Source organism: Lissotriton helveticus, chromosome 7, assembly GCF_964261635.1.
Source record: "Lissotriton helveticus chromosome 7, aLisHel1.1, whole genome shotgun sequence".
Classification (NCBI taxonomy): Eukaryota; Metazoa; Chordata; class Amphibia; order Caudata; family Salamandridae; genus Lissotriton; species Lissotriton helveticus.
In genome coordinates, this window is record NC_136068.1 from 521,292,926 (window position 1) to 521,316,556 (window position 23,631).

At 45.9% G+C, this 23,631-nt stretch overlaps 1 protein-coding gene across 2 annotated transcripts in view; it reads right to left on the reverse strand.

The window, feature by feature from the left end:
* The window catches only part of LOC144768705 (microfibril-associated glycoprotein 4-like), a 676,294-nt gene that overhangs the window by 20,101 nt on the left and 632,562 nt on the right, over positions 1–23,631 (reverse strand). The gene's annotated exons all lie outside the window — the stretch shown is intronic.

Below are 23,631 nucleotides of genomic sequence, written 5' to 3' on the forward strand. Positions count from 1 at the left end.
AAACATCTCTAAATTACTGACTTTCAAAGCCTTGATCAAGGTTGTCATAGCCTTAGTCATATCTCTCTCTTTATCAGACTCCCTAGGACTCTTCACTCTAGGTTCCAAGTTGTCCAGAATCAAGCAGCTCTCCTGATAAATGAACAGTCTAAAATGTGTCATATTAGCCCTGTGCTGAGAGACCTCCATTGGCTCCCACTGAGGCAAAGGATTGTTTTTAAAATAGAGTGTAATATTTTTAAAGCTCTTGCCCCGATTAGTCCAGCCTTTATCAATTTCAGACTTACGAAATACACCCCAAAAAGGAGACCATGATCATCTTCTCAGAATTTTCTTTCAATTTCCATGTTTTAAAGTAAATGACTGGATGGTTCCAGCTTCTCCGTCCTGGCTCTCCAAACTTGGAATTCCCATTCTCCTAAAATAGGAGCCCCTAACTATATAAAGTTCAGCTATAAACAAACAACGGGATTCTATCCTTTTTAGGTTTTAATATTTTTCTTGTGATGTGTGACTTTAGCTTATACCCATCAAATGTACGGGGAAAGCACTAAGTGTTTTTAAAAATACCCCTCACACACTATGAATCCCATAGTGTCATGCTTCATCATAGGGGTCTCCCTCTACGGGGCGCGGTGTGCTTCGACCTACGACTACGCGGGAGCACTTGATATTGTGTGGATAGACTATACGTGTAATAGGTGAGAGTGATGTGAGTGTGTCAGAGGGCACGAAGACGGGACGCGCACAGGCTCGCGCTGACCAGGAACTACAATTCCCGGCAGCCTCCTGTGTCGCGCTGCATCTGACATCACGGCGTGGCGTGCACCACGTGATGCGGAAAACGGGTAAATCGGGCTAGCGGACATCAGATGCTGCTGATTATTCCGCCACTTGGATCCTTGTTGCTGCAGTTCTGTCGTTTGTTTCGTGGTCGGGTAAGGGTGCCTTGTGCACCGCTTCCTATAATTACTTTGGAAACTGCTATAGACCTTCGTACAGGAACACGGAAGGTTCTTGTATGTATTCTAGCATATTGTGCTTCTGACAGCTTCTAGCCTATACTGTGTTAACGCTATTGCCCTGCCTGAGCCTTTAGCGTTCTGGTGGACTTTGTGGATTCCTGAAACTTACCTGGAGGGCGCCTATACTTCCTTGCGTTGGAGAACTCTTGTTTCTGTGAGTTCATGCGAAGGCAGTTGGGTTCAGCCCTCTCTAGTCGGAACAACAAGCCACGAAAAACTCATTGAATCTTTGTTTGTCATGAGGTTGAGTGACGTAACTCCCCTCATGAGATGGTATGTGTGTTGGATGACTTGGTAAGCTCTGCACCGGTTAACTCTCCCAGATTGGAGGAAGTATTTTGGACCTCGCCATTCTACTCACACTATTGCACTATTTTCTGTTTCCTTATTACAGTGGGGTTCTACGACTGATTGTCTTGATTGAGCCTATTGAGAGTTCCCCAGCATCACAGGTGATATAGGGCATAATGTATACTAGGTTTTGGTATTCTGACATGCGTAGAAGGTTCTGACAATTGCATTTCCATGTTTTCACAGACGACTATGTGATTGGAGAGCCAGCTCACCCCACTGTGCACCAGATATTGTATTTTCCTTTACAGGTCAGTAGGAGCTAGGAATAGACAGATATATGTATTACAGCGTGTAAGGTTGATGGTTAGTTCTGACCTCTCCTTTTGTTTCTCGTTTCAGATCTCCCTCCCGCTGTCCCCTTCCTTTCCTTCCCTCACTTAACCATCTTCGAGTCTGCGTGTGTATTACTATCCAGACTCGGGGCGGTTGAGAGGTGGACCCCATATAGCATCAGTTTGATCCTGAGGATACCACACGGCCCACGACAGAATAATCGGCCTACGATATCCTTATCCTCCTGGTCGAGCTGATCCTAAGATGGCGTCATTAGATGACGTCATGGCAGCACTGGTCCTGGTACAGGGTGAGTTAGCGGCCTCACGTAATGAGACCGCTGCGCTCCAAGCCAGAGTAGACAGGCTGCAAAGGAATCCTTTTGATTTCGGCAATATAACGCGACCACAACCTAGTTCCATGGTGGTAGAAATTCCCACTCCCATTCCCCTTGCACCTCCCGAAAAGTTCACTGTCCTGTTGCATTTCAAATGCAAACCCAAATTGTTTTCCACAAATCAAGCAAGAGTCGCTTTTTGCGATTTCGTATCTGGCTGGTGATGCAGCACAATGGGCGGTCCCGTTTGTTCGAAAAGACGATCCTCTATTACATGATTGGGAGGCATTTAGGGAAGAGTTCGAAAAAATATTTGATAGAAGGGCAGACACTTTTTCAGCTGATAGAGAACTGCTGGAATTAAGGCAAGGGAACAAGGACTTGATAGGTTACTTAAACTCCTTTCGAAGACTGGTGGCAGAGACACAGTGGCCCGAAGACAAACAATCGGCTATATTTTATCAGGGCCCCAGGGAAGAATTGAAGGATTTAATCGCACAAGTAGATCCACAACCACGGACGTGTTCTGCGTTGATCGAATTGACCATGCGACTAGATCTTCGGATGAAGGAGAGAAGAGGGGAAGGAAAGGAAAGAGACCGGCCCACACAACGGTTCAAGAGGTCTCGATCCTATGACAACGTTGGAGCTGCCCCGGAACCTATGGACATAGGCACCGTGCGAGCAACCTTAACTGTGGATGAAAGAGACCACCGGCGAAAAAATGGGTTATGTCTATACTGTGGAAAAAAGGGTCATTTTTTGAGGGAATGTCCTGTCAAACCCAAATTCAACCGACCCCAGGTTGGGGAGATAGCAACCAGACCCAAACAGACGTCGGAAAACTGCGGAACTCGAGACTGATTGAAGGGGAGTCCTTGAGCGTGATGTGTGTCCCTTCTCTCTCACGAAAAACCGAGGCCATAAGAGAACATTTCTGTATTCCTATTACGATTCAAATGGAGGAAGGGGATCGTGAGTCACAAGCCATGGTGGATTCTGGAGCCACCGGCTGTTGTATGGACAAGACGGAGGCCCAAAGGTTAGGAGTACGGTTACTCCTCAAAGACGTTCCAGAGGTGGTATTGGCAGTTGACGGAAAACAATTGGCATCTGGGCCCATATGCCAAGTGACCACACCCTATCAGGTGGAATGTGTCAACGGACATCTAGAAACCCTGTCCTTTAACATAATACAAGCACCTTTTGTATAGAATCATCTTGGGATTGCCTTGGTTATCAACACATAACCCCGCAATCGATTGGAAACAAAAGACACTCATCTTTGATTCTGAGTACTGTGGGAAACATTGTTGGAAGGAAGACAGGAAGGAGGTCATAACTACAGAAAACGTTTTACACATTGCCACTGCAGCAGAAAAGGAGACCTTATTACCGGTCTGTTATCAGCATTTCGAATCAGTTTTTGATGATAAGATGGCAGAAGTACTGCCTCCGCATCGCCCCTACGACTGTAGGATCGATTTGAAACCAGGATCTGTGGTACCTTGTGGGAGAGTATATGCATTGACAGAACCCGAAAATCAACATCTGCGCGAATACCTGGATAAGTATTTAGCTTTGGGATTCATTCAACCGTCCAGTTCGCCCGCTGCTTCTCCGTTGTTTTTTATCCCTAAAACCAGCGGGGAATTGCGGACGTGTATCGACTTTTGCGCATTGAACGCTATAACTATCCGCAATCAATACCCTCTCCCTCTAATATCAGTGTTGCTGGAACAAGTCATGGGAGCGGTGATTTTCACGAAATTGGACCTCAGAGGGGCTTATCACGTAGTACGGATGCGTCCCGGGGATGAGTGGAAGACGGCATTCAAGACGCGGTACGGGCTTTACGAATATTTGGTCATGCCCTTTGGCCTTTGCAATGCGCCTGCCGCGTTCCAGTTCTTCTTGAATGATGTCCTAAGGGAATACTTGGATAGAATAGTGGTGGTCTACATCGACGATATTCTTATCTACTCCAAAAGGACCGAAGACCATACTAGAAATGTAGGATTGATCCTACAAGCTCAGAAAGACAGCCATCTATTTTGCAAACTTAGTAAGTGCGAATTCCACGTGACAACAGTCGAATTCTTGGGAGTCATCTTGTCACCGGAGGGTCAGGAAATGGCGGAAAGAAAGGTGAAGGCGATCATTGATTGACCCAGTCCCAAAAACGTCAAAGACATTCAGTGCTTTATGGGCTTCGCCAATTTTTATCGGCGATTTATATCTCAGTTTTCCGATAAAGCAGCTCTGCTAACACGTCTCACTAAAAAGGACAGCAGATTTCAGTGGACTTCAGAAACCCAGAGTGCGTTTGATCTGTTAAAGAAGGCATTTGTGACAGCCCCCGTTCTCAAACACGCAAATCCCAGTCTTCACTTCATCGTGGAGGCAGATGCGTCGGATGTAGCTTTGGGTGCCGTGCTGTCACAGAGAGACAAAGCCACAGGACAGATGCACCCGATCGCTTTCATGTCCAAAACACTCAAGACAGCGGAACAAAACTACACCATAACCGAAAAAGAATTGCTCGCCATCAAGGAGGCGTTTGGTGAATGGAGGCATTGGTTGTTAGGGGCCCAACACACAGTCACGGTCTATACCGACCACCGCAACTTACAGTTTCTAAGAACGGTTCGCCAACTTACCCCTAGACTGTTAAGGTGGGTGACGTTTTTTTGAAGAGTACGACTTCATCGTAACCTTTCGCCCAGGGAGCATGAACAGGAAAGCAGATGCTTTAACCAGACAAGTATCCACGGCGATGCCTAAATACAACCCGGAACGCTCCATCATGGAACCTCAGAAAGTGATTGGAGCATTACACAGCGACTCTTTCCTACGAAATGTAGCCAGAGGGATTCAGTCGTTCAAGTGGAAGGAGTGGTTCAAATTCCATCCTGAATGGGTACGGAGACAAGGAGTCATGATGAAAGGGAAGCAAGTATTAGTCCCCACTCTGCAACTAAGGCGCATTGTATTCCAGTGGTGTCACGCGGACCCCAGTGCAGGCCACCACGGCTTGGAAAAGACGTGTGAAAAGATCCTACGGTGCTTCTGGTGGCCCTCAGTCAGAAAAGATACATCCGAATGGGTTAAGGAGTGTACGGTATTTGCACAAAACAAGTCGATTCCAGGAAAACCACAAGGATTGCTCCAACCTCTCCCCACTCCTGACGTTTCGTGGGAGAGATTCTCCTTAGATTTCATAGTTGGGTTACCACCTGATCACGGACATACGGTCATCTTGGTGGTAGTCGACTACTTAACGAAAATGGGACATTTCATTGCCTGTAAGACTATCCCCGAGGCTGGCAGCCTGGCCACGCTGTTGATGGAACAAATTGTGAAACTCCATGGGTTGCCCAAAGTGATAGTATCGGATAGAGAATCCCAATTTACAGCCAAATTTTGGAAGGTTTGGTGTGCTGCTCTCCATATATCCGCTGCGGTATCCACTAGTTTCCACCTGCAGACGGATGGGCAGACCGAAAGACTAAACAGAACATTAAAGCAATACCTGCGTAGTTATGTAGGTAATAACACTGACGCTTGGGTGGGATGGTTCTGGTTGGCTGAAATTGCATACAACAACGCACAACATTCATCCACGAAACACTCACCGTTCTACAGTACCTATGGTTACCACCCCCGCTTTGTTCCCTTCTCGCCGCCTGGTAGATGTGAGCGCATCCCTGAGGTACATGAAAGGATAGGGCAGATCCAGAAGATATTGCTTAATACCAGAAAACATCTAGTACAGGCGAAGATAGTGTACAAGAAGCATGCCGACAAGCATCGCCGTCCAGGACCGGTGTACAGTAAGGGGAGTTGGTGTGGCTCTCCACTCGCAATATTCGTTTTCGAAGGTATAGCATTTTCAATCCCAAATACGTTGGTCCCTACAAAGTGATTAAACATGTAAACCCAGGAACTGTGAAATTAGCTCTTCCTTCACATATGCACATACACCCTGTGTTCCACGTGTCCTTGTTGAAACCTGCTCGTGGTCCGGCTCGAGCTCCTCCATCTCCGGTATGGGTGGACCAGGATGAGGAATACGAGGTGGCTAGGATTCTTGATTCTAGGATCAGACGTAACAAGGTCTGGTTTTTGATTGCTTGGAAGGGCTATGGTGCTGAGGAGAACTCAGGGGAGCCTGAGTCTTCTGTACATGCTTCTCGATTAGTGTCAGCGTTTTACAGGCGCTGTCCTGAGAGCCCCTGTGCTTGCCTGTGCCTTCCGGGAGGAGGATGTACTGTCAGGGGGCACAAAGACGGGACGCGCACAGGCTCGCGCCGGACAGGAACTACAATTCCCGGCAGCCTCCTGTGTCGCACTGCGTCTGACGTCACGGCGTGGCGTGCACCACGTGATGCGGAAACCGGGTAAATCGGGCTATCGGACATCAGACGCTGCCGATTATTCCGTCACTTGGATCCTTGTTGCTGCAGTTCTGTCGTTTGTTTCGTGGTCGGGTAAGGGTGCCTCATGCACCGCTTTCGTATAATTACTTTGGAAACTGCTATAGACCTTCGTACAGGAACACGGAAGGTTCTTGTATGTGTTCTTGCATATTGTGCTCCTGACAGCTTCTAACCTATACTGTGTTAACGCTATTGCCCTGCCTGAGCCTTTAGCGTTCTGGTGGACTTTGTGGATTCTGGAAACTTACCGGGAGGGCGCCTATACTTCCTTGCGTTGGAGAACTCTTGTTTCTGTGAGTTCATGCAAAGGCAGTTGGGTTCAGCCCTCTCTAGTCGGAACTACAAGCCACGAAAAACTCATTGAATCTTTGTTTGTCATGAGGTTGAGTGACGTAACTCCCCTCATGAGATGGTATGTGTGTTGGATGACTTGGTAAGCTCTGCACCGGTTAACTCTCCCAGATTGGAGGAAGTATTTTGGACCTCGCCATTCTACTCACACTATTGCACTATTTTCTGTTTCCTTATTACAGTGGGGTCCTACGACTGATTGTCTTGATTGAGCCTATTGAGAGTTCCCCAGCATCACAGGTGATATAGGGCATAATGTATACTAGGTTTTGGTATTCTGACATGCGTAGAAGGTTCTGACAATTGCATTTCCATGTTTTCACTGACGACTATGTGATCGGAGAGCCAGCTCACCCCACTGTGCACCAGATATTGTATTTTCCTTTACAGGTCAGTAGGAGCTAGGAATAGACAGATATATGTATTACAGTGTGTAAGGTTGATGGTTAGTTCTGACCTCTCCTTTTGTTTCTCGTTTCAGATCTCCCTCCCCGCTGTCCACTTCCTTTCCTTCCCTCGCTTAATCATCTTTGAGTCTGCGTGTGTATTACTATCCAGACTCGGGGCGGTTGAGAGGTGGACCCCATATAGCATCAGTTCGATCCTGAGGATACCACACGGCCCACGACAGAGTGGTAGGGAAAAGGTGAGAATTAGAAAAAGGTAAAAATTCCCTGGCTAGTAGAAAAAATATACTTTATTCATATCTCTGGCTGGGAACGTTAAAGAAGGGGAAGAAAGAGTGCTTAGTGCTTTCCCCGTACATTTGATGGGTATAAGCTAAAGTCACACATCACAAGAAAAATATTAAAACCTAAAAAGGATAGAATCATGTTGTTTATTTATAGTCTTACAGGAGGTAGGTTCTATCCGTTACCTCTATACTCCCCGTCTTTTGTTACATTTATTTTCCTACAAAAATACAATTAGGGTGTTCCTCTTTTACAACAGATGATTATTGTTATGCTCTCTGGCTATTTAGTGCCATGAAGCCTTATGGTGTATGTGTGTTTTATAAATATTTTTAACATAACAGACCCAGTAGCAAGGTCCTGTAGCACTGGGGGACAACCAGCACATGTACTGCCCCATGCTATAGTGCTTAAGGCTCAACGTAGAGTAGGCTGTTTTCCCGGTAAATAAGGTGATCTCCAGAGGTATCATCAGCTGCCTGAGCTCCTGCCTGATGCCTCAGCCCCTCTAGGGTTGGGTGTGCCCTGTGCTCCTTGCAGAACTGTCCACTTCAATGCCTTCTCCTCTACCATCCTCAGGGCAACTCCTCCGAATTTGGCGCTCAGCTGATGGATCTGATCACGCAAACCACTCTGGATAGCGACTACAGAATAATTCTTGGCGACCTCAACCTAAGATGGAATGTAACTAAAAACCTGCACATCCAATCTCTCACCTCCCTTCTACATGACTACGATTTCACCCAGCACTGCACAGAGGAAACCCACCATAGAGGAGCAATCCTCGATGCAATCATCGCGGATAAAAAGACAATCTCGATCAACCACATCATCCCGGTGGACTGGTCGGACCATCACGCCATTCTCTTTCATATCAATCATTCGGTTCTGTCCCTGCCACCTACTCAACCCTCCCCCAAGTGGGTCAGAAACTTTTCGAGAATCCCTCCTGACAAGCTAGAAGAGGGACTTAGCTCACTCCTCCCGATCTCGACGGAACTCCTCTCAACCACGGAACTCACCTCGCTGTACCACGCCAACCTGGAGCTCGCCCTAGATCAGCTGGCACCGCGGAAACTAAAAAAAAAAACCAAGAAGCATCCCCTCCTGGTCTTGGTTCTCCACTGACATCAATAAAGAAAGAAGACACCTAGGATCCATGGAATGATCCTAGAGGACCAACCCCACCTCCCTTAACCGGGACCAACTCAAGGCAGCTCGTAAAATCTACTATAACCATATCAAGAACAAAAAGTCGTCCTTCTTCTGCTCCGCTCTAGACAATGCTAAAAACCGCCCAAAAGAACTCTTCAACATCATCAGGAACCAAACCTCCATTCCTGTGATAGACAACATGGTGGCGTCCAAATATCAATGTGACGACTTTGCCATCTTTTTCAACGAAAAAATTGCCAAAAGTGATCGCTCACTCTGCGCTATGCCCTCTGCAACTACCCACATCAGGCCAGCAACCTCAGCCATTCGCTGATCCTCCTTCCGGCCTATCCAGGTTGAAGTGATAAGCAATCTCATAGCCACCGCAAAACCCTCATCCCACTCCCTTGATCAGCTTCCCCCGAGAGTAACAAAAGACCTGAAGCTCACTCTAGCCCCAACTTGGGCCAAGATCATCAACAGCTCTTTGAGCGAGGGCTCCATCCCTGACTGCCTTAAAACAGGTCAAGTCACGCCACTCCTACAAAAACCCGGCCTGGACCATAAGGACATGAACAACTTCAGACCTGTTTCGAACCTTCCACTCTTATCGAAAATTCTGGAAAAATGTGTGCTGTCTCAGCTTTCCCAGCACCTTGAAATCACGAATCTTCTCGACCCACACCAATCAGGGTTTAGAAAAGGCTGCAGTACAGAAACCGCAATCCTAAATGTCCTTGACGATCTTCACATGTCGCTCGACTCCAACCAATATAGCCTTCTCATCCTCTTAGACCTTTCGGCTGAATTTGACACAGTGGATCATGCCCAGCTACTCAATGTTCTCCAGGAGAGAGCAGCTCTGGAAAAGACGCTCCTAAAATGGTTCTCCAGCTTTCTCAACAACCGCACTCAAAGAATCAAAATTAAAAGCTGCGAATCGGACCCCCTCCCCATCACCAGAGGAGTGCCTCAAGGGTCAGTACTCTCACCTCAACTTTTCAACATCTACATGGAGCCCCTCACGTCAATTCTAAGGAAGTCCAACATCCCCTTCCACCACTACGCGGACGACACACAACTCTACCTGGAAACCACTTTGATCGCAGACATCCACAGACTGAACTGCACACTCATTGAAGTTCAACATTGGCTCTCATCCAACAACCTCAAACTCAATGAAGGAAAAACTGAAATGCTCCTCATCTCGAACAAAGATGAAAACCCCCAAATACTAGAATGGCTCAAAGCCTTAAACGCCCTGAATGTTCCTCTTGTTCCCACAAACTCTGTAAAATCCCTAGGGATCACCCTTGACCCTGAACTGGACATGAAAGAACACATCTCAAACACTGCCAAAAGTGCTTTCCTGAACCTGAAACTCCTCTACAAACTGAAACCCTTCCTCCCCACGAAAGACCTGAAACAGGCCACTCAGGCTCCGGTACTCTCCAGAATTGACTATGGCATCGCTACTCTGACTGGATCAGCCAAATCACACCTGGGTCCTCTGACCTCTACCCTCAACGCCGCAGCAAGAATGGTCACCGGAACTAGGAAATACGATCACATTTCCCCGGCTCTCAAGGATCTGAAGTGCCTCCCTATTGACCAACGAGCCAGCTTCCGCACAGCCTGCCTCACTCACAAAGCCCTGCATACAGGCAAACCAGAATATCTGGCCAACAAGCTCAAAAGGCCGGTCAGTCAAGGAACCTCAGAAGCTCCAACACGCTACGACTCATTCCTCTGAAATCCCAGAAACACAAAACATCCAGCAAATCCTTTGCGGGCAATGCTCCCAAGATATGGAACGCCATCCCCCCACATATCAGAACGACCGCCTCCTTCCCGAAATTCAAGATGTTACTCAAAGCCCTCTTTCTTGAGCGCTCTGGATAGTATTCTGATCTCCACGTTTGACTTTGAAAGCCCATTCTCTCTGCGTTCCCAGAGACGGATGACTTGCTTTTGACTCTTGCCCTGTTTTGCGCTCCTGTGACTATTGTAAAGACTTTCTCTTCACCCATGTGCTCCCTACCCTGTTTTCCTTCCTCACTGTCTTTCTGATGCCTATTTGTACGTGTTGTGAAGCGCTCTGATACCCTCGGGTCCAGCTAGTGCTATACAAAACTTTAATAAATAAATAAAAAAACTTACCATCCAGTATGCCCAAGCAGGTCTCCCAGGGAGCAAATACCCTTCCCCGCCAGCTCTGGGGGGTGGCCTCCTATGGTACCACATCCACTGGTACCCAGGAGCTTTAGATGCTGGTTTCCCTTACCCCCTGCCCTGACCCTTCCATGCAACTCCCTGGGCCATTCCTCCAGAATCCCTTCTCTCTTGAATCCGCCTCCTGGGCAGCCAAGGGCCGGGTTTTCCCGCAGACCCATTCAGGCAACCCCAACATTTCCAGTTATGACCTGAGCTCCCCTTCTTTTTAATGGGTAGACTCCAAGTCATTCCCTAGCAACCAATCCACAGGCATGGTAGGGCTCGCAGCTACCTTAAGAGAAGCTGAGAGCCCCCTACTCAAAGGAAACCAGAGCCACCGGGTAGTGGCTCTTGGAGTTGTTTTCTACCACAACCTGGCGTATCGCCTGCTCCGAGGACACAAGATGACAACTAACAGTAGTCATACTGGCTCCTGTGTTCATCAGAGCCTCCACCTTCTGCCCATTTATGGTGAGCCACTGCCTATACTTGGAAGAACTGGTAGGCATGAGGGCTTCAGGCACCATTTCTATGTCACCCAGGGACACTAAGGAAACCTCAGCTACCCTCCACCTGTTCTGACTGGGACCATCTCCTCCCCAAGCGCTACCCCACCTCTGGGACATTCCCAGCACTGGGGGGCTATGCCCTCTTAAGACACTTGGTATCTTCCTTGGTTTGCCCATACTGGTAGTATTTGTAGCCCTCAGGAACAAACTTAACCAGTATCTAATATACAAAGCCTCTTTTTTTCTGGTAGACAGATTGGGAATGCTTCACTTTCCCTTGTTAACTATTTGGGTGCCTTTAGATAACTATTTCTTGTTTTTATGTCCCCTCTTTCTTCTGGTGGGAACCCTGACCACCCTTTTGAGAGCCTCCCCTAGATACCCTCTTCTGAACCCTTGTGCTGATACAGTGGTCCGCCTCCCTTGCAAGCTCTTTAGGATCAGTGAGCTTTTTATCTACAGGGTGTTAGCGCAGATCTGCAAAACAAAGACTGAACATGTGCTTTATGGAAATCACAGTATACAGCCCTTGGTTCTCCTTCACTTCATTACCCTTCACCCAACCATTCAGTGCCTTACAACAATGGTCCACACAATCCACCCAGGGTTGCTGGGATAGATTCTGGCTGTCCTTAAACTTCAGCCTTTAGTTTTACGAGGTCATTCCATACTTCCTGGGCAGGGCTTCCTTCATGAGGGAATTCTTCATTGTGTCCCCTTTCCCTAGGGCTAGCTGGCCATCCCTCCCTTATTTGGGAATATGCCTCCAGAGACTGTCTCTGTTATCTCCCAGGCAGCTTCATAGGCCTCAAACCAGTTATCTATGTCATCCCCCTATACAAACTTAGGCTCTAGATCTTTTGGGATGTGAACCCACTTTACTCCAGTGGATACTGGGGTAATGCTGCCACCATTGCTGTTGGACTCAGGGGCTTGTCTAGCTTTGAGCTCTAGCTCCTTCAGGCTTATCTCATGCTTTAGCAGCATTGTTTCATGCCAAAGCACTCCCAAACTCAGCCTTAGCCTTCCTCTCTTCCTCCTCCAGTTTCATTTTGGCCAACTGCAGCTTGAGCTCTCTTTCTGCCTTCCTGTCCTCCAATTTCTTTGGGGGCAAGCTGCTTCCTGCCCTAACACAGGGCTCTCTCACAGTGGGCAGATGGTTTCTCTCCTTTGAGAGCTCCTGTTCAGCCAGGTCCTCCTTTGCTCCAAAATCAAGTCCCTCCTTATCAGGATCTTCCTCATTAAGGGCCTCCTCAGACTCCTCAGGACTGGATTGCATCCTTTTGGCCTCCCCAAAGGCACAGAGGACTATGTGAAGTCTAGCTTTGTGGCCTTATTTCCTGCACGCAGCCCCCTCTCCTTGCAGAGTTTCAGCAGCTCAGTCCTGCTGAGGCTGACCATATTGAGCATCTCCATGGTACAATCCAAAGAGGTAGGGAACTTAAATTAAGAAAACAAAAAAATAGCCAATCTTAAAATAAGGGAGGATTTAAAAAGGCTTGAATCAGTCTTAGATTACTCGTCTGGGATTTTCAGTGTAACATAAAATTGCTGGCACTGCACACAATACAAGTCCTAATCCTCACCACTGAACACTAATGTAAGAAATTGGTTGCTGGTTGAGGGAGGTGAAACCATACTTAAGCAGCAACCACAATCCTTGTCAGTGTGAACTCACAAGCAAACCTCAAATTAGCATGTGCTCAACCCTCTGGTAGCTTGGTACAGAGCAGTCAAGCTTAACTTAGAGTATTTGCAGCACTTCAACTAGTAATAAAGTGAAACACAACAGAAGAAAAATCCCACACCAGTTAAGAAAAATAGAGTAATTTATAATGAATTTAATACGAAAACAACAAAAGAAGAACCAGAGCTATGCAATTTTAAAGATTTAAGTGAAAATAGTGCCAAAAAGCACAGCACAACAACTGTGGTTATCTGTTAGCGCTAGACTGAGACAAAGTTATAAATACAGGCCGACCGCAATGATAGGCTACAGGGACCCAGTTAGACCAGATGAAAATAGTTCAATCCTGGTTATGAAATATGCAGAGTCCCGCGTCAAGGGTGCATTGCACGGCAGAGGCAATGCAAGGTCTTGCTCTGGAGATGCGTCACACAGCGGCGGTTCTAGGAAGCTGAAAGCCTGAGATGCAAGGCCCTGATTTGTCAACGAGGGTGCCGTCAATAAGACGCCATGCAAAGTCCTTGACCGAACATGCATCGCACTCCGGTAGGTTCTGAAGAAGTTGCGGGACTTGCGATGCGAAGCCTTACCTCAGGAATGCGTTGTGCAGCAGATCCGATGCAGAGTTTTGCAAAGTGATGCATCACACTGTATCAGTTCTGCTGGGAACACAGCTGAGCTGACAGAGCTCCTTCAGGCCCAGAACTGGGGTGGCACTATTTGGGAGGGCAAGGCTCACCGCTAGCAAAGTCCAGGTGCTGGGGTCAAGGTTGCTGGAGTCTGTTATGACCCTAAGGCTTTGATCAGGAGGCCAGGCAATTAGCTCTAGGAGTCACTCTGGTGGTTCTGGGTCCAAGATGCAGGTCCAGTCCTTCTCACTAAGGCAGAAGGGCAGCAGGGCAGCAGGGCAGCAGGACAGCCGGACAGCAGAGTGGCAGTCCTTCCTGTAGCACAGTAGCAAAGTAGTCCTTCTTCTGAGGCTTCCACAGCTCCAGATGTCTACTGAAGAGTTGGGCCTGGGGGTACAATATTCATACCTGGTGCCCCCTTAGACGGAGGAGAAGATTCTGGGGGTTTTCCACCTGCCTGAGGTGTCAGGCAGCCCCTTTCTTCCCACCCTGGCCTCAGCTTGTCTGAAGACACCCAAGACTAGTGAAAAACTTTTTGTGAGTGTGTTCAGGCAGGGCCTTTGTGATGTGCAAGTGTGGTAGGTGATAGCTCTACCCTCTCCTTAACACCTTCGCTGCGCTGAACGTTCCGCGCTGGTGTGGAACGTTCTATTGCGCGGGCGGGCTGGAACGTTCAAAGGACGTGCGCAGCACTACCGAGGTAGTGCACGCGACGTCCGTTGAGCGTGCGCCGCATTAAAAGGGTTAAGTAAAAGTGACCCATCCTGCCAACACCTATCTTTCCTTTCTCTCACTGGCTGGGAACAATACACAAGGATCAACTGCCAGCTACACATAGTCATGTGACCCAGGGACAGGCCAAATGATTAGGGGAAAGAATATGATAACTTTCTAAAAGTGACGTTTTCAGAATTGAGACTTAAAATCCTACTTTACCTTTAAAGAGGGGTTTAAATTACAATTCTTTAGACACCACACTAGAGCTGTTTACCTACTCCCATTTGAATGTTATCACTTAATAACATAATAAGAAAACTCTATGTTATCCTGTGGAAGAGGTAGGCCTTGCAGTAATGAAAAGTACATGTGCAACTTTTTATATGCACAGCACCCTGACCTCTGGGTTGTTCAGGGTCTACCCTAAGGGTGACATGTCTAATAAAAAGGAAGATGTGGGCATGGTGATAGGTTTATTTTGCCAGGTCAACATGGTAGTTTAAAACTGCACACACAGAATGCAATGGCAGGCCTGGGACATGTTTTACAGGTGTACTTAAGTTAAGTGGATGGGACAATCAGTGCTGCAAGCCCATTAGTAACATTTAATTTACAGGTTCTGGGTACATGGGGTACCACTTTAATAAGGGACGTACAGGTAAATTAAGTTTGCTAATTGGTTACAAGCCATTTCTACTATGTTTGGGAGCGAGCATAAGCACCTTAGCACTGGTTAGCAACAGTAAAGTGAAGAGTCCTAGGGCAAACAAAAACAAGATAAGCAAAAATAAGAGGCGTGAAGGCAAATTGTTTGGGGGAGGCCTCCCTAAGGCTGACTGGTCTAACAGCCTGATTTATTTACTATTATAAAACATAGTATGTAATGTTGCAACACATTTTTACCATGATGGACATTCCAACACAATCTTTAAAACACATGTAAGCATGAGGGACTTTGTCTTTGTTTTACAATGCAGATAAATGTTTTCAGTTATTATTTATTAAGGGAAATAAGGGGAATCAAGGGGTGTAAATACTGTTAAGGGTTTAGTGATAGGTAAGGGGACGGGGTCAGAAGGGTTCTGAAAGGTTTTAAGGGTTCTTGGCTAGGGTAGGGAAGGGGTTAGTAAGAAGTGTATTTAAAGATTCAGGGACGAGTAAGGGTATGGATAGTAAGGGGTTATAGGATTGAGGGCTGGGTAAGGGTACAGGATAGTAAGGGTTTTAGGGATCAGAGAGGGAAAATGGCGCAGGGTAGTAAGAGGGTATTTTGTGTTTAGGGATAGTATGGGTTTTTAGAGTTCAGGGCTGGGTAAGGGTACAGGATAGTAAAGGTGTTAGGGTTCAGGGATGGGTAAGGAAACAGGGTATTAAGGGGTATTTAGAGTTTAGAGATTCATATTAGCAGTAAGTATTGTTCAGCATTGAAAAATGTAGTAGCCTTTAGTCAAACAATTAGTAAAGTTCCTTTTTTACTGAAGTAAGGTCCTTGAATGTGTCCTTTTTCTTCCATTAAAGTGCTTAAGAAATATAAATGTTTGTAGATGGTGCTGCTTTGAATGCTGCAGAATTTCTAAAATAGTACAATACCTCGGTGGAGCATACCAAAAGCACAGCAGAAGAAAAACAAATCAATATTCATAAGTGCATCAGTTATTTTGCAGACAAAGCTGCAGAGGTGAAGTTCAGTTAGAGAAAGGCGAATTATCTCATGCATACCCCATGGTGGCCCCTCACACTACTCAGGACCCCAGGTAGGCAGAAGTATTAAAGTTTAACTGGCACAAAAATAAAATAAACATTTCTTTTTTGGATCTGCTTTTGGGGTAACTGTGGTATAGTATTGGGATCCCTACAACTCTGTATCTGCAACTTATGGAAAGCTTAAACTCACATGGGAAATTAGCCTTGAACTCACCACCATTCAGGAAGATATATGTAAGTGCTGGTAAAGTACATAAATCACTCATTCTATGCACTATCACTCATTCTTACTTATAAGTCCCTTGTAAAGTGGTATAGCATATACCCACGGCCTGCCATCTAAATACTACTAGTGGGCCTTCAGCACTGGTTGTGCCACCCACACAAGTAGCCTTTCAAAGCTGTCTCACGCCTTCCATTGCAAGGCCTGTGTGTGCAGTTTACTGCCACTTCAATCTGGCATTTGCAACCACTTGCCAGGCTTTAAACTCCCCTTTCATTACACATAAGTTAGCCCCAAGGTAGGCCTTGGTAATCCTAAGGGCAGGGTGCTATGTAAGTAAAAGGTAGGCCTAGTACTTCTTAGTTTCACATGTCCTAGTAGTGACAAATGGCTACATTCGTTTTTCACTACTATGAAGCCTACTCCTCTCATAGGGTAGCATTGGGAATTCCTTAAAACACTTTTGCGCTGTAATTCCTGGTTAGAAAGGAGTAGCTGAATCATGTTTCATATGTTTGGAATGCTAATGATAAATCCTCTTTACCCGTAAAGTAGAATTTCACATTACTGTTTTAGAAATGCCACTTTTAGAAAGTGGACATTTCTCTGCTCTTACTGCCCTGTGTGCCTTGCAGCCTGTCTCCAATACACTCAGAATGCTCAGACGTGAGTCCCTTGCTCACTTTGCCACTGGATTCAAGCAAGCCTGGCTGAGGACGGCTGTAATGCCAGAAACCGGTCCTAGGAAGCTTGTTTCCGGTCCAGGGAAGGTATGGCTTGGCAGTTCGGGCTGGACTGTTCCCATGAGGCCCGGGTCAGACTGATTTGCATATAGCCATGTCTAAACTGGGGTGGCAGAGTGGGCTAAAGAACGGTGATGGATTAAACCCAGATCTGTTGACTGGGTGTAAGTGTTTGATTGGTTCAGATGCTCCGTCCATCATCACCCCCTTTTGTACCGCTTTGTTCGCCATAAGTTGGCAGGGTATGCTCAGACGTGAGTCCCTTGCTCACTTGCCACTGGATTCAAGCAAGCCTGGCTGAAGACGGCTGTAATGCCAGAACCCGGTCCTAGGAAGCTTGTTTCCAGTCCAGGGAAAGCATGGCTTTGCAGTTCGGGCTGGACTATTCCCATGAGGCACAGGGTTAGACTGATTTGCATATAGCCATGTCTGAACTGGGGTGGCAGAGTGGGCTAAAGAACGGTGATGGATTAAACCCAGATCACCTTGTGAAGCAGCATACCGCGCTGTGAGGGAAACGGCAGTCCGAGCAGCGCTAGCAGTACCCTGCCAGTCTCCCCTGCCGTGAGGGCAACGGTAAACATCACCGGCACCACTGGGAAACTACAACTCCCAGCAGCACCGCGGCAGGCGCGGCGGGAGCAACGGCAAGAACGCGCCAGGCGGCGCCTTAAGAGAAGGGCACGCCTCCCGCCTCGCGGGACGCGCGGGCAGCGCCGGGCTGAGCCCGGGCAGAGGGCGGGCCGTCTGAGGCCGTCAGAGGTCAACAGTGGTCGGGCGGGCCACCCATCTAACTTCCATTGAAAGGTGAGCCTTTGTGTCTACCATGGGGAAACGTAATAATATCACCACCATCACTGCCAACATAGACAAACAGGCTACTGAAGTCCCTGCATCTCTACAACTCTCATTTGAGAGTCTTTTGGATAATGCCTTTAATGAGATCGCAGAGACTGAAAGGAGGCTGTCTTTGGTTTCCCAAAGTAACGGCCAACCGACCATCATTATCAGCCCTAAACATACTACACCTCTATTGCCAGAGGTAATTGTAGTGAAATCTACCCCTGCGGTGAGCTCATCTGAAGTATCACAAGAAGTAAATACCCCTGTCATAGCTAGTGACGCTGCGTGTGATCCGGCGTCGCTGACAGCGCCTCCACCCGCAAACACTAAGATCACAGGAGCGAAACGTAAAAGGGGCCCAGCAAAGACTGAAATAAACAAGAGGAAGCAGCCTCCTAGGAGTGATAATCAGCCAACCCCACAGAGTATGTGGACTAGGGGGAAGAAGCGTCAAACAGAGGTCCCAACAGCCTGCTTTGTCACCGGGGACCATTGTGATACTGTGATAATAAATGAGAGCACTAACTCAATCTGCACACAGACGGATTTCCCTAATGAAAATGTTCATCAACTTAAACCACAGGGGAATCTTATAGAGACCATTGCAGATACAATTTTTAAACAACTTGAAGGTCAAATGATCAAACAATTTAATATTATTTTTAAGAGGTTTGATAGACTAGAAACCCTTGTGAAAAACGATGAAGCTAAGAGGAAAGGTATGGTTTGTTTAGACCAAATTAGAGGTGATCGCCTGTTAAAAGACTTAGTCTATCACCAGCACCCTATCTAGCGGAGAGCCAAACAAAAATTGTAATTTAGCTACTGCTAAAGGGGTTATAGGGGTATTAAACGTTGATACCACCTCCTTGACACAACCATTGGTGGAAGCAAATACAAGGCAAAACAACTCTCCAACTACTCCGCCTCCCGTTCCTCTACCATCTTCCGGACAGTCTAACACCACAAACACTACCAAAAAGAGTAACCCCCCCAGTGGTATAGCTAAGCAGAAAGTACTTACCAGGCCGGGCCAACATAGAGGACAACCGGAGGACAATAGACCGATAAAACATCAAGGTCCTGCTTTACATCTTCCTCCAGAGTCGTGCCCATATGTTTTGGTTTTGGCCGGTATACCACCGCTTAGGGAGGGTCAAGGTGAATCTTGGGTACAGTTACACAACAAATGCATTGACTGGTTAACCAAACACAAGGGGGTCGGCTACGATATATCAAATGAAATTCTCTCTGCCCGCCGGGTGACCTGGGTTGGACCCCTGTTCAAAAACATTAACAGGGATTGTATTACAATCAACTTTAGGAACCCGGGCGTAGTAAAACTTTTACTAAACAGGAAGAATACTCACTATGGGCCATCCACCGTGGTGACCCCCCTACCTCTGAGTTATTTTTACAGACCCCCTAACAGATTGTTGCAACCACCTCCTATGTTCCCGCTACATAATAGATTTTCAGCACTATCAGACTAGGGCACTTTAGATTGACTGCCAGTAACTCAGGAAGTCCCTGTTGCAGCGGTGCCCAATGCTGATGATTCTTTAATGATCGCAGAGTCCGAGGTGGCTTTGATATTACCCAACCCTTCTCTGCCATCAAACCTTCAATGTGATCAACTAGCTAACTCAACAGCCATTGCCGTTCATGTTTGCCCATGTATCAATGAGAATTTGTCCATTATAAGTTGGAATATTGCAGGGCTGAAGGCAAAATTGGAAATTAAAGCTTGGAAGGATTGGGTAAATTGTTATGATGTTTTAATGTTTCAGGAAACTTGGAGTACAACTAATCTGTTACTGAAAGGGTATAGCTGCCACAATAGGATTGTGCTGTCTCCACCCTTAGGCCGTCCTAGTGGGGGTTTATCAATTTGGGTAAAGATAACAGCAGAGGTAAAAATAGAAGTAATACAAACCAATAACCCAAGTTTTATGGCATTGGCATATGCAAGAGAGGTAAAATTATGTCTGATTAATTTTTATAATAATGATTTTTTATCTTATCCCAATTGTAGTTTTTTATACTTGTTTAATTTCTTTGACGACATAGTGGAGGGACGCAAATATGGGAAGTTTGATGGCATTTGCTTAGGAGGGGATTTCAATGCTCACATTCATTTAAGGAATCCCCCTTGCAGGAGAGGTGCAGAACTATCTGATCTCCTTGCAACTAGAGAACTCATAAACTCTATGGAGTTTGTTGGCAATGACATAAGCATCGCACCGGTTCCAACTTACGTCGGTCACGGATGTGCAACAACTATTGATTATATATTTGTTTCACCCTCCCTTGCCGATGTTTTATTAAAAGCAGAGGTAGTGTGTAATGTATATAGCGATCACTACCCAATTGTGATTTATCTAAAATTGTTAGGGGGGAAAAATCACGCAGGGAAATTGGGGCAACAAATTTGGATGCCTCGACGGATGGATTGAGGGTTGTTTGGAGGGGGGTGGATAATAGGGGTATTTTGGCTACCGTGATTAATAAACATCCTGTATTGATCTCGAATTGTCTTGACATTGACAGTTGCGGGGGAAACTTGATTAAATCATTTGGAGAACTTTGCTTCGCAATAAAAAACGAGATCTCCAAGCCAATATCCAGGAAAGTAGAGGATGCCCCAAAATGGTTTGATGCCTCTTGCTCGAAGGCAAACCGGGATCTAAGGGCTGCTCTCACGGCCAAACCACAGGATATTTCCCAGGTAAGGCTCTTGAGAGCAAGGTATAAATCAACCCTACATATTAGATCCAATGAATTAGTTAAAGATCATTGGGAATCCCTTGTACGTACAGCCGCCCTAAAAGACACTCCAGGGTTTTGGAGGGAGGTAAAGAACTTGAGATCCCTCGGTTCAAATATAACATCAATTAATTGTAATATCTTGGGACCTGTGTGGGTGGACCACTTCTCAAAGATCTATGCTGTATCTGGTCACCCTGCAGTAATCCTTCCTCCCCCAACCTCTCTGAACATCACATTGCTTGAGGTAGAGGATGCCATTGCAGAATCTGCCAGTAATAAATCACCTGGCCCAGATGGTCTTTCCATCGACCAACTAAAATGTGAAATTAATTTTTGGGCACCACTTCTATGCAATGTATTTAATAACCTAACATACGAATCCATCCCTGAAACATAGTCAAACAGTACTATCGTCCCCATTTTTAAAAAAGGTGACAGGCTGGATCCCGGGTGTTACCGCCCAATATCATTAATTGATAACACCCTGAAAGTCCTGGGTAGGGTAATCTTTAAAAGAATTAGATCCTGGGCGGAGAAAAGTTCCATCTTACACCCGAGCCAGGTAGGGTTCCGTAGTAAGGTGGGCACGGTAGAACAATGTTTAAACCTAAATTTGATAATGGCTAAATATACAATCGCCAAAAAATCCCCCTTATACTTTGGTTTTATGGATTTGAGTTCTGCTTTTGATTTTGTAAACCGCTCCCGTTTATGGTCCGTCCTTCTTAATTATGGTTTAGATGATAACTTGGTTTATTTTTTATCTTATCTTCACAGCAATTTAAGAGCTCGTGTGCGTATCAATTCCACTGGCGAGGTCTCCAGTGACATTTTAATTGGCAGGGGGGTCAGACAGGGTTGTGTTCTGGCCCCTCTGCTTTTTATCTTGTATATTAATGAATTGAGTAGCTCATTAAGTACCCTAACTAAAGATGTACCGTATATTAACGGCACCCCGATACCCACCCTACTTTACGCTGATGATGCGGTCCTAATGGGCCGCACCCCAAAGGCACTGCGTATTTTAATTTCAGGATTCGTTAGTTTTATGGCTGACTTGGGCTTAAGTACACATTTTAAAAAATCCCTTATTATGTCCTGTGGCCCAAAAAAGTATAAAATTATCAAGATTGATTCAGGGGAGAACGTCCTAAAAAGCACATGCACTTTCCCATATCTGGGGCTGTTGTTCTCAAACAGCGGTTCTTGGCAACCGCATGTTTCCTATGCGAGGAACAAATTGGGTAAAGCTGTTAATTCAATAATCTCTCTGCGCCAACCTAACCATGCGGATGTGATAACTCCATTAATAAAGATTTATCAAACACAATGCATCCCTACCGGTACTTATAGTGCAGAGGTATGGGGATATACAAATTGTCTTCATATCCAGACGGAAGAAAACAGATTTTGCCGGAAGGTGTTGGGTGGAGTTATCTGGGCTTCAAACTACATATGTCATAGTGAATTAAATATTCCCTATATTGAGTACTTTGTTAGATCAAGGCCTCCCCTTTTTTGGTTAAAGATATGGACGAACCCGGCAGCCACATTGACCCGAGATATAATCTCAGACTGCTTAAAATGTGATAGGGCACATTACATACCATGGCTGAAAGCAGTAAATGAATGTCTAACGAGTGTAGGGCAAGGTCATCTGTTTACATCTCCCAATCTTATAGATCGTTCACATAAGAAGTGTATTCAAAGGGCTCTGTACAACCTTTATAAAGAAAAACGGGAAAGGTTAAATTTCCCAAAATGCACGGTCGCAAAATATATGGGCCATTTAGAGCCCGCTTCTAGTTACTCTGCCCCGCCCCAGAAATATCTACGTTTAAATCTTGGTAGATGGAACAGAAGATTACTGTTCCGTTTCCGGGACGGGAGCATAGTAAATTTGTTAAATTTTCCTTTGGGCTACAATAAACATTTGGAAATGTTAGATTGTCCATGTAACCCGACCATGAAACAAAGCCTTATGCATTTGATGTTCTTTTGTGATTTTTATAAACTGTTTACTGTGCACTTTTTAATGCCATACTGTCGGAAACACGATCTCCTAGATTTTAAGATTGCAATGAGGAATCTACTAATGTTAGGTACAGAAGAAATAATATTTAGAGTGAGCTGTTTTCTCAAAGCTGCGGTTCGCTCACGAGCTACTTTGCACATTGATTGATAAGAACCTATATATTGCATATTGCACTTTATACTCATCTTTATTTTGCACATTGTAATTTGCACACATACATCTGTTTGGATTTCCATTCTCTATTGTCTTATACCATAATTGTCGCTGTTTTTAAGAATTTTTATAAATATTGTATATATTGTCTTTTTAACATGTTTATGCATTTTTGTAGATCAGACAGATTTTATATTTTTGGTTGTTTATTCTTGTATTGTACTGTATGCCATTGTATTTGTTGTGTACTTTTATGGGTTATTTTTTTCCGAATAAAGATCTTTGACTTGACTTGTTTGATTGCTTCAGATGCTCCGTCCATCATCACCCCCTTTTGTACCGCTTTGTTCGCCATAAGTTGGCAGGGTATGCTCAGACGTGAGTCCCTTGCTCACTTTGCCACTGGATTCAAGCAAGCCTGGCTGAAGACGGCTGTAATGCCAGAAACCGGTCCTAGGAAGCTTTTTTCCGGTCCAGGGAAGGCATGGCTTGGTAGTTCGGGCTGGACGCTTCCCATGAGGCACAGGATCAGACTGATTTGCATATAGCCATGTCTGAACTGGGGTGGCAGAGTGGGCTAAAGAACGGTGATGGATTAAACCCAGATTTGTGGACTGGGTGTAAGTGTTTGATTGGTTTTGATGCTCCGTCCTTTATCACCCCCTTTTGTACCGCTTTGTTCGCCATAAGTTGGCAGGGTATGCTCAGACGTGAGTCCCTTGCTCACTTTGCCACTGGATTCAAGCAAGCCTGACTGAAGACGGCTGTAATGCCAGAAA